Source organism: Vombatus ursinus, unplaced genomic scaffold (genome assembly GCF_900497805.2).
Source record: "Vombatus ursinus unplaced genomic scaffold, bare-nosed wombat genome assembly UNPS02014962.1, whole genome shotgun sequence".
NCBI classification, from domain to species: Eukaryota; Metazoa; Chordata; class Mammalia; order Diprotodontia; family Vombatidae; genus Vombatus; species Vombatus ursinus.
In genome coordinates, this window is record NW_020954740.1 from 2,653,813 (window position 1) to 2,666,439 (window position 12,627).

General features: G+C 34.5%; 1 pseudogene; it reads right to left on the minus strand.

Moving 5' to 3' along the window:
• Positions 1-10,905: 10,905 nt before the first annotated feature.
• On the minus strand, positions 10,906-11,420 carry LOC114030603 (annotated as a pseudogene).
• Between the last annotated feature and the right edge of the window lie 1,207 nt (positions 11,421-12,627).

Sequence of the window (12,627 nt, forward strand, 5' to 3'; positions counted from 1 at the left end):
TTTTCAGTTGTTCAGTCTTATTGACTCTTTGTGACCTCATGGACCATGGCATGCTAATATTGTTAATAGGGTTTTCTTGGCAAAGATATTGGAGTGGTTTGTGTAGATAAAAGATCAGGCTGATTGACTATATATGCAAATAGTTTTATACTGTGGATAAATTGAATAATTACTTATAAATTCAAGATACTTTATAAAGAAAAGTCTAAAAGAAACTTGCAAAACTTGAAATAAGACTCAATTTTAATATATTATTTATTACTATATATGATCATATCATATATACATATATATATATATATCAATATCTATATATAATTCTTATTTCTTCTTCACACCCTTGCAAGTTGATGATCAAGGAAAGAACTTAGAAATCTGGTAAATACCCTTATAGAAGACCAGCTTCCTCTTTTTGAATTGGTCAATTTGGTAAATTTGAATTTACCCCTTGAGGATATAGCTAAAATGAGGACTACATTTGAATTTATCATCTATCAGGAAATGAAACATGACCTGTGAAGGATTTTGTAGGTGGTATATTTTTGTAGCTTGTAGTGATATGTTATAGTTTCCATTGTTTTTTGGCAAAATATCCATTGATCAGATATAGCTCAGAAGTTTGAGCTTTTAAAAGATAACCTTTCTATACTTTCTGGTGAATAAAATATTTGGTCTTGAATTGCCTTAATTAGCTCCTCGATTTCTATAAACAAATCTTCACAGTGCAGCTTTTTTTTTTCTCCAATATAGTTGAACAGTAGAATGATACCTCTGGAGGGTCTTTTGAATCTGCTTTAGGATCTGGGATATTTTTAGACTTTATTAGAGGTAAACTACTCTTAGTTATATTTGATAAATCCATAAGCACATACAAATTGTCAGTCTTTGCTATGTGTTGGTGAAATAATGATTGTTTATTCCAAAAGTAGTTCTGTAAATTTTGAAATTATTAATCATTTGTTCTGTGAATTACTATTAGTCCTCTTTTTTTTTCCTTTTTGATGTTGAAGTGTTAAACTTTCAATAATTTTCCTATTCCCTAGGTCTTGTGTTTCTGTAACAAAATGTGGGGTTTTGTTAGTATATTTTCAAAATCTGTTATGGTCCATCTTGTGGTTCCAAAAAATTATGTTAAACCTGGAGTTACATAGGTGATAATTGCTTTAAATACTTTCTTATTAATTAGCTTTGATTTTAGGATGTCATCAAATCTTGATACATCTAACCGTACTATTCTGCTTTTGCATGCTGTGTCTTGCCCAGAAGAGACCAAGTTGTTTTCAAGTATTTCCTTTTTCATTTGCTTCAATGTGACCTCCAGATTTAGGCTTGACCTCACTTCGGTTTCTCCTTTTCCTTGGTCTACAATATAAATTCCATATTTATTAAGTACAAATGGTATTTTTTGTCACTGGAGAAAAATACTGTAAGATGTACTTTTTGATGGAATCATATAGCTCAATGTCATCCACATACTTCAAGTGATTAATAAGATGTTTTGGTATAACTTTCACTTAGAAGCCTTACTGTTCTCTCTTTTAAGTGAGATGATAATGAGTTCAAGACAAGGAAAAACCATAATAGATTTAAATTGTCTCACTCAAAGTTGTCACATTTTATAACAAAAATTCTTATATCAGTGGCATGTTGCAAATAGACCACAATTTTCTATGTACAAATAAAATATCTTTGCGTTCTCATTATGCCTGGTCAACTTTTACATATTTTCAATACATATAAAGAATTCAAACATAGTCAAAGTTTTGAAATAAGTAGTAAAGATGGCATAAACATTAAAAACTTTAAAACATTTGGTCAATAACCAATAAAAATATATAGCATTACTCTTTGTATCTCTGTGACATATAGGGACAATTATTTTACTTCTCAGATTGAATTTTCTTGTGTTTGTAGGTGTTTTATTGTTTTGTTTATAATGCATTGTATAAAGTACATAAACATGCAAACATGTTGTTAGCATTTATGTTAAACATAAACATGCAAATGTCCTATATTTGGAGTGGTTACTCTAGTCTTCATTTTTTTTTTGATTGGAGATGTGTGATGCCTTCCTTTAAAAAAGTGAGCTAGATTTACATCAGGGAGGAAGCTGGTGAAGTGAATTGCTAGAAATTCATGCCCTTCTGTGAAATGTCTGACCCAATAATTATGGGTCTTTTCTAGGCTCACTGCTTAGTGGTTTTGCAAAGAAGCTACATTTTCATTCCCATTCCTTGATATATTGTCATTCATCATGCTAATGGTGTGTGAACTTTCTATTTTGAATTTGACCTATCTTGCATTTTCCTTGTTTTGGACTTCTTACTCCCATAAAGAAGACCAGACATTTTTTTCACATCATCTTTTGGGGTTTCTCTTTAACCTCTTATTTCTTTGTTTCTCAAGCAATTATGGTCAGTTTATAATTGATGTTGGTTTCTTGTTTTTTTTTTTAAACAGTGTTTTAGCTTTTAATATCCCTTTAACTTGTGACTTGCCTTCAATTTAAGTTTAAAATAATTTAGAATTTCTCATATACTTTTCCAAATTTCTTCTCTTGTATGTTTTCCTGTTGCCTTTAATTGGGCACTGTTACAGTCATAGTGTTCTGCTTACCATACACACCCACACACACACACACACACACGTAAAACATACACATATGTACATACATAGATTTACACATATGCAAGCAGATACACATTTTTCACAGTCAAGTCAAGAAGCATTTATTAGGTACTTACTATGCACCAGGCACTGTTCTTGCTAAGCTCTGAGGACACAAAGAAAGGCAAAAATAAGTCCCTAAAGGAGATGACAATCTAATGGAAGAGAACTCACAATAATTTTACAGAGTAGAGATTTACAGTTTCATATTTAGTCCTCTTTTGCTGTTCTTTGTATAAAAAAAGTTCATGTTTGTTGATATTATTAAGTGCATAATAAAACATATGAATAGGGATATAGAAATTGATATGCAATGGATAGATATCAAAATTAGCTAACAAAATAAATCTCAATCACATGGAGAAAAATCCTGATAGAATGAGACTTAGAGAAACAGACTGACATTAGCATATTTCTGGAAATCATGGGTTTATTTTAAACTAAATACCAATGGAGACAATCATGATCAAATACATTAAATTTCAATATGTGACTAATCTTTAATTTATCAGGAAAAATTATTTTTTTTAAAAGTGCTTGGGTTCAATTCTTAATTACTTTATACTTTACATTGTCTAGTAAAATCATCTGCTACAAGGAAGTCATTATAAGCCTACATAAAATTAGCATATTTATAAATAGAATCTTCTGCCTATGTGATAAGTAAGTGCTAAAGTACAAAGGTAGACACAAGAACTGCAGAAACATCTAAATTTCTTTTTTTATTTAATTAAAAAAGAGAACCAAAAATTTGAGAAGATAGTTAGTAGGACTGTATATAGCCTGAAACAAGTATTGGTGCCACTTCCTAACATCTGCACTTTTTTCTTGTTCTTTTTTTCTTTGACTCACTTCTTTTGAGTTCCTTTCTTCTTCTTTGACAATCCCTTTAGACCTGTCAGGGCCAACTATTGACCTATTCATTTTCTTTTCTCATTCAGGGACTAAGAAGCTGCTGATGACCCTTTTGACAGAGGCAAAATCAGTACAGATAATGTCAGTTTCAAGTAGACTTCCTAAATTTGGAGCTTTGTGTTTGAAAAGATTTTCACAATTTTGGATGGTCTGTTGCGAGTAAGGTATCTTTTAGAAATAAACGTATGGAAATGGTTTCTTGCCATGACCAGATGAAGCCATTGAGAATCAAATGTATCATTCTTCATGTTAATATATCTTATTCCATTCACATGAAAAAAGAGGTAAAATCAGCTTTGTTCATGAACAATACCAAATAAAACTAAGAAAAAGAAGTTTCATAAGTATAGTTAGCAAGAAAGTCTATAGACTTCTGCTTCTGGGAGCCAAGATGGCAGAGTAGAAAGGTAGTCACTCTCACCCTCTCCTATCAACCTCTGAAAGCCCAGAAAATATCACCCCAGGAAAAACCCTCGAACAGCTGAACCAGAAGAAAGACAGGGAGCAGCAGTGCAGTAGCCCAGGTAGCTTGAGGGATTAAAGGGAAAGGCCCCTGTTGCCCTGGAGGAAGGGGAGCAATATGGAATGGGAGGCTTCCCACTCACCTAGGAGAAAGGCTCACTTTAGTACACCACAAGGAGATCCTGGTGCCTAGGCATTCTACAGCAAATGGGTCTCCCAGTGCCTTAGTAAAAATAAGGGAAGCAGCACTGCAAAAGGCCCCAGGCAGCTAAATACCCTGCAACATTCATCTGAAAAGAGCTGAAGAAAGCTAAAGGAAAGGAAAAGCAGGCAACCTAGAGTTGATCTAGAGTTCCAGCCTTGCTGATTCCAGTCCAACACCAGGTAAACTGCCAGAACCCACAGCCTCCAACTGCCAACCAGGAGGAGATCCTGAAACCCAGGTGGTGAAGCAGGCAAACAACAACACCTGTACCTCTGAGTGACTCAGTGAGGATGGGGGAACAGGTGGAAACCAGCTTAGAAAACCACCAGGTGCCTTGTCATTCTACAGCAAATGGGTCTGCCAGTGTCTCAGCAAAAATAAGGGAAGTAGCACTACAAAAGGCTGCAGGCAGATAAACACCCTGCAACATCCATCTGAAAGGAGCTGAAGAAAGTGAAAGGAAAGGAAGGGAAGAGCAGGCAACCTAGAGTTGATCTAGAGTTCCAGCCTTGCTGATTACAGCCCAACACCAGGTAAGCTGCCAGAACCCTACAGCCTGCAATCGCCAACATCGGAGGCTACAGCTCACAAAGCCAGTGACTAAGACCTAGCCTCCCAACACAAGAAGCTTGGGTCAGTGCTCTGTGCTCCCTAACAGGAGAGCTCAATCTCTTTAAAGGGCAGGGGATAAAGAAACATCATGAGTAAAAAGAAATGTACCATAGATTCATATTATGAGAAGAGTGAAAATAGAAGCAGAAATTCTGAAGAGGACAACATTGTCAACAAACCCACAACTGCAACCTCAAAAGGGAATATGAACTGGTCTGAACCCAAAAAGCCTTCTTGGAAGAGCTCAAGAAGGATTTTAAAAGTCAAATGAGAGAAGTAAAAGGGTCCTTTAAAAATACAGTTGGCCAACTGGAAAAAAAAAGTACACTGAACAAAAAAAATACCTTAAAAATACAATTGGTCAATTGGGGAAGGAGGTAAAAACCTAATAGAAGAAAACAATTTATTAAAAACTAGAATCAGGCAAATGGAAACTAATGACTCTATGAGAGAGCAGGAATCAGTCAAACAAAAACAAAAAAAAAAGAAAAAAAAGGTGAAAATGTAAAATACCTCATTGGTAAAACAACTGACCTGGAAAATCAATCCAGGTGAGACAATTTTAAAGTTACTGGTCGACCTGAAAATCACAATGAGAAAAAGAGCCTGGACAGTATCTTTCAGGAAATCATCAAGGAAAACTGCCCTGAAGTTCTAAAACCAGACGGCAAAATAGCCATAGAAAGAATCCACCAATAACCTCCTGCAAGAGATCCCAAATTGAAAACACCAAGGAATATAGTAGCCAAATTCCAAAATTACCAAGTCAAAGAGAAAATACTGCAAGCAGCCAGAAAGAAACAATTTAAATATCATGGAACCACAGTTAGGTTTACACAGGACTGTGCAGCTTCTACATTAAAAGACCATAGGACATGGGACATGATATTCCACAGGGCAAAGGAGCTTGGATTAAAAGCAAGGATCAACTACCCAGTGAAAATGAGCATGATCTTTCAAGGGAGGAGATGGATATTCAATGAAATAGGGGACTTCCATACCTTCCTGATAAAAAGACCAGAGCTCAACAGAAAATTTGATCTTCAAATACAAGACTCAAGAGAGACATAAAAACGTAAATGGGACAGAAAGAAACAACATGTTATTAATAAGGACAAACTGTTTACATCCCTAAAAAGGAAGATGACACTTATAACTCTTGAAAATTGTATTGTTATTACACCATGTTAAAGGAATATGCATAATGGGGGTGGATATAAGTTGACTTTGATGTAATGATAAAAAAAAAATCTAATCAAGTGAGTTAAATGGATCCAAGTAGTGGATTAGTCTGATCTAAGAAAATGTACTGAGAAAGGAGGAAGCAGACAAGGGTAAATTACATTACAAGAAAAGACACAAAAACCTGTTACAGCAGAGGGAAAGAGGGGAGGGGGATGAGCATTGTTAAAATCTTACTCTCATCAGATTTGGCTCAAAAAGGGAATAACATAATTAGTTAGGTATAGAAATCTAACTTGTCATGTAGGCAGTAGAAGGGAAAATGAGAAAGAAAAGGGAGGGGGAGGATAAAAGGGAGGGAAGAAGCAGTAAGGGTAATGGGGAAGAAAAGGGAAAGCTAATAGAAGGGAGGAGTGCAATGAGGGAGATGATGGTCAAAAGCAAAACACTAGTGAGGAGGGAAAAGGAGAAAGGAGAAAGAAAAGCATAAATGGAGTCGGGGGGAAGGATGGAGAAAAAGACACAGATAGTAATCATAACTGTGAATGTGAATGGGACAAATTCTCCCATAAAATGGAAGTGGATAACAGAATGGATTAAAAACCATAATCCTACAATATGTTGTTTACAGGAAACACATTTGGAAAAGAGTGACACACACAATGTAAAGGTAAAAGGCTGGAGCAGAATATATTATGCTTCAGCTGAAGTGAAAAAAAAGCAGGGGTAGCAATCCTGATCTCAGACAAAGCAAAAGCAAAAATAGATCTTATCAAAAGAGATGAGGAAGGAAATTACATCCTTCTTAATGGCACCATAGGCAATGAAGTAATATCATTACTAAACATATATGCATGAAATGGTGTAGCATCCAAATTCTAAAAGATAAGTTCAGGGAGTTACAGGAAAAAATAGACAGCAAAACTATACTCGTGGGGAACCTCAACCTCCCCCTCTCTGAACTAGATAAATTGAACCACAAAATAAACAAGAAAGAAGTTAGAGAAGTGAATAGAACATTAGAAAAATTAGGTATGATAGACTTCTGGAGAAAACTGAATGGAGATAGAAAGGAATATACTTTTTCTTGGTGGTCCATAGCACATACACAAAATTTGACTATGTACTAGGGCATAAAAAACCTCACAATCCAATGCAGAAAGGAGAAATTTTAAATACATCCTTTTCAGACCATGATGCAATAAAAATTATATGTAATAAAGGACCATGGAAAAATAGACTAAAAATAATTGGAAACTAAATAATCTAATCTTAAAAAATGATTAGGTCAAACAACAAATCATAGAAACAATCAATAATTTCATTTAAGAGAATGACAATAATGAGACAACATACCAAAACTCATGGGAGGCAGCGAAAGCAGTTCTCAGGGGAAGTTTAATATCTGTGAATGCTTACATAAATAAAATAGAAAATAGGAGATCAATGAATTGGGCATACAATTAGAAAAAAAAACTAGAAAAAGAACAAATTAAAAATCTTCAATTAAACATCAAATTAGAAATATTGAAAACCAAAAGGAAAAAATAATAAAATTGAAATTAAGAAAACTATTGAAGTAATAAATAAAACTAAGAGCTGGTTGTATGAAAAAAAACAATAAAATATATAAACCTTTGGTTAATTTAATTAAAGAAAAGAAAGAAGAAAACCAAATTACTGGTATCAAGAATGAAAAAGGGGCAGCTAGGTGGTGCAGTGAGTAGAGCACCGGCCCTGAAGTCAGGAGGACCTGAGTTCAAATCCAGTCTCAGACCACACACTTGGAACTTACTAGCTGTGTGATCCTGGGCAAGTCACTTAACCCTAACTGCCAAAAAAAAAAGAATGAAAAAGGTGAATCTACCACCAAGGAAGAAGAAATTAAAACAATAATTAGGAATTATTTTGCCCAACTGTATGCCCATAAATTTGACAATCTTAGTTAAATGGATAAATATTTACAAAAATATAAATTGCCCACATTAACAGAAAAGGAAGTAAAATACTTAATTAACCCCATCTTAGAAAAAGAAATTGAATAAGCCATTGATGAACTCCCTAGGAAAAAATCTCCAGGGCCAGTTGAATTTACAAGCAAATTCTATCAAACATTTAAAGAACAATTAATTCCAATACTATATAGAGTATTTGGGAAAATAGGTGAATAAGGAGGCTTACCAAATTCTTTTTATGATACAAATATGGTGCTGATACCTAAACCAGGAAGAGTCAAAACAGAGAAAGAAAATTATAGACCAATTTCTCTAATGAATATAGATGCAAAAATTTTAAACAAAATATTAGCAAATAGATTACAGCAACTTATCACAAGAATAATACACTATGACCAGGTAGGATTTATACCAGGAATGCAGGGCTGGTTCAATATTAGGAAAAATATCAGCATAATTGTTCATATTAACACTGGAACTAACAAGACACATGATCATCTCAATAGATGCAGAAAAAACTTTTGACAAAATACAACACCCATTTCTATTAAAAACACTAGAGAGCATATAAATAAATGGAGTCTTCCTTAAAATAATAAATAGCATCTACCTAAAACCTTCAGCAAGCATCATATGTAATGGGGACAAGCTAGAAGCATTTCCGTTAAGATCAGGGGTGAAGCAAGGATGTCCATTATCACCACTGCTGTTCAATATCATACTGGAAATGTTAGCCTTAGCAATAAGAGAAGAACAAGAAATTGAAGGTATTTGAATAGGCAAAGAAGAAACAAAGCTATCACTCTTTGCAGATGATATGATGATATACTTAGAGAATCCTAGAGAATCAAGTAAAAAACTACTTGAAATAATAAACAACTTTAGCAAAGTTGCAGGCTATAAAATAAACCCACATAAATCATTGACATTTCTATATATTACCAACAAAGCCCAAAAGCAAGAGATAGAAAGAGGAATTCCATTTAAACTTATTCTAGACATTAAAAAATTATTTAGGAGTCTACCTCCCAAAACAAACCCAAGAACTCTATGAACACAATTACAAAACACTTCACACAAACAAAGTCAGATCTAAATAATTGGAAAAACATCAGTTGCTTATGGGTAGGCCAAAGTAATATAATAAAAATGACAATCCTACCTATGCTAATTTACTTATTAAGTGCCATACCAATCAAACTACCAAACAATTATTTTATAGCGTTAGAATGAGAAGAAATGCAGGGGAAGGTGGCCTAGCCATTCCAGATCTTAAATTGTATTATAAAGCAGCAATCATCAAAACTGCTTGGTACTGGCTAAGAAATAGTGTGGTGGATCAGTGGAACAAGTTAAATATGCAAGACACAGTGGTCAATGACTCTAGTAATCTATTACTTGATAAACCCAAAGGCCCCAGCTTCTGGGATAAGAACCCACTCTATGACAAAAAGTGATGGGAAAACTGGAAAAGGATATGGCAGAAACTAGGCATAGACCAAAATCTCACACCATATATGAAAATAAAGTCAAAATAAGTTCATGATTTAGATATAAAGGCTGATACTATAAGCAAACTGGGAGAGCAAGGAATAGTTTACCTATCAGATCTATGGAGAACAGAAGAACTCATGACCAAACAGGAGATAAAGAACACTACGAAAAGCAAAATGGATAACTTTGATTACATTAAATTGAAAAGTTTTTGCACAAAGAGAATGCAACCAAGATTAGAAGGAAGGTAGAAAATTGGGAAAGCATTTTTACAACCAGTCTCTCTGATAAGGGCCTCATTTCTAAAATATATAGAGAATTATGTCAAATTTATAAGAATACAAGTCATTCCCCAATTGATAAATGGTCAAAGGGTATGAACTAGCAGTTCTGAGATGAAGAAATTAAAGCCATCTATAGTCATATGAAAAAATGCTCTAAATCACTATTGATTAGAGAAATGCAAATCAAAATAACTCTGAGGTACCACATCACACCTATCAGATTGGCCAACGTGAAAAAACAGGAAAATGATAAATGCTGGAGAAGTTGTGGGAAAATTGGAACACTAATGCATTGTTGATGGAGTTGTGAAATGATCCAACCATTTTGGAGAGCCATTTGTAACTATGCCCAAAAGGCTATAAAAATGTGCATACCCTTTGACCCAGCAATAGCACTTCTAGGACTATACCCCAAAGAGATCATACAAATGGGAAAAGGACCTACATGTACAAAAATATTCATAGTAGCTCTTTTTGTGGTGGCAAAGAATTGGAAATTGAGATGATGCCCATCAATTGGGGAATGGCTGAGCAAGTTATCATATATAAATATAATGGAATACTATTGTGCTCTAAGAAATGATGAACAGGCTGACTTCAGAAAAACCTGGAAAGACTTGTATGGTCTGATGCTGAGTGAAGTGAGCAGAACCAAGAGAAAGTTGTACACGATAATAGCTACATAGTGCAATGACTAATATTGATAAACTTAACCCTTCCCGGCAATACAAGGAGTAAGACATCTCCAAAGGCCTCATGATGGAAAATGCTATCCACATCCAAAGAAAGAACTGTGGAATTTGAATGCAAGTAGAAGCATAATATTTGCTATTTTTTTTCCCTCTTCTGTTGAGTTTTGTTTCCTCTTTCTGGTGGTTCCTCCTATTGGTTCTGATTTTTATTTACAACATCACTAATGTGAAAATATGTTTAATAGGAATGTATATGTATAAGCTATATCAGATTGTGCGCTGTTTTGGGGAGGGTTGTGAGGAGGAAGGGGGAGAAAAATCTTAAACTCAAAAGCATATGGATGTGATTGTTGACAAATCAAAATAAACTAATAAAAAAATCTTAATTATTCTTGCAAATAAAATAAAATAATTTTGGTGGTTTGATTCTTATATCATTAAATAAGTAAATTAATATTTGTCAAAGCCCTATGCGTATTTTTCACACTAGAGTCTAAACAAGGAATGCTTCTTATTGTTTCAACATAGGCTTTTAGTTTCTCAATGAAAGTCACTGCCCATTCCAACAACTGTACCACATGCATGTATTAAATGACTTCAACAGGCAAGTTCTCCTCACTGAGTGTCTTCATCAGTTACTATAAGAGGGTCCTCTTCAGCACTGTCTTCAAGTGCTGAGTCATGTTTTGCAGAATCTCACACTTTTGAGCTAGAAAGAAAGGATGAATATCTATTATTTCCTTTTTTAGTATTAAGAGGTCAAAATCTTCTATTTAATCTCAGCTTGTATATTTTTAATCTGCTTGATTCTGGGGAAGTTTACCAAAGGAGCAAGATTCTTATATGAATCTAATATCTCCTGAGTGACAAGCTCTGAAGGTAAGCATTCAGTCAACAGCAGTCCTGCTGTGTTTGAAGACTTCTCTGGGACCCCAGGGTTGTTAGCTACCATGCCTCTGTGAGCCATCTTTTTCTAGAAAGGGCTGGGTTGGGTTGGGTAGGAAGAAGGCCCCTAGGCCAGCAGAATCCCATACCAATTATATACTGATATAATCTTAGAAACAGTCCTTCAGTATCTTTCAAGTCATTTCTACCATACTGATATTTGACACCAGCTCTTAGGTGTAGTTACTCTATCTTTCCACCTTTCCTCATAGGATTCCTATACTCGTAATAGCCACCACTGTGTTCAGGTTCCTAGGTATTTTTAAACTTTCTGTTAAATATTGTGGGAGAATATATTCTTTCATGATGATTAGAACAAATGTCAAATCCAATTACATTGTTTTGATAGAGTTGGTCTGCCATTTGGATTTATGTCATTACACTCAAAAAGGTCTTTTAGGATATTCTGGTCTAAGTATGTTTATCCCCTCCAAATTGGCATAGTTTGTGTCATTTGTTTTATTATTTGGTAGAATTTCTTGAATTTGCATTAAATAAAACATTTTTATGCCTTCAGCTTCTTCAACTTTTCTCTTTATTATTAGCAGCTCTCAAATCCAACTCATATGTTATCTAATTTGTTATGGGGGTTAGAGTTATTCCTTACAATTACCCTATAATGATCTATTATATTGATGGTGATTTGGAGATAAGGGTACCACTCATAAAAAATCAGTATGAATGCCTGATCTCTAACTGGTAGAGGTTTTTTCTAATTTTCCCATGTTATAGTAATGATAAATAATGAAAATCCTTATGTCTTCAGTCCATTTCTTGTCCAATTATGGTTTGTTAACTTTTGTGAACACCATCTGCACTGAAGCCTTTGTAGCAAATGGGTTATTGGTAGTTCTTGCATGTTCTGGTGTGTCACAGTGGATAAAGTGCTGGTCCTGGAGTCAGGAAGACTCATCTTCATGTGTTTACATTTGACCTCAGACACTTGCTAGTATTGTGACTGGACAAATCATGTAACCCTGTTTGCCTCAGTTTCTTCATCTGTAAAATGAGCTGGAGAAGGAAATGTTAAATGATTCCAGTATCTTTGCCAAGAAAACCCAAAATGAGGTCATGAAGAGTTGACATGACTGAAATGACTGAACAAAAATGACAAATTTTGCCTCTAGAGGAATGACTCTGCCATTCCAACTATTTCTTTTACTTAAAAGCAGTTGCATTATACTACTTGAGGTTCCATTAGGTACCTACAGTCT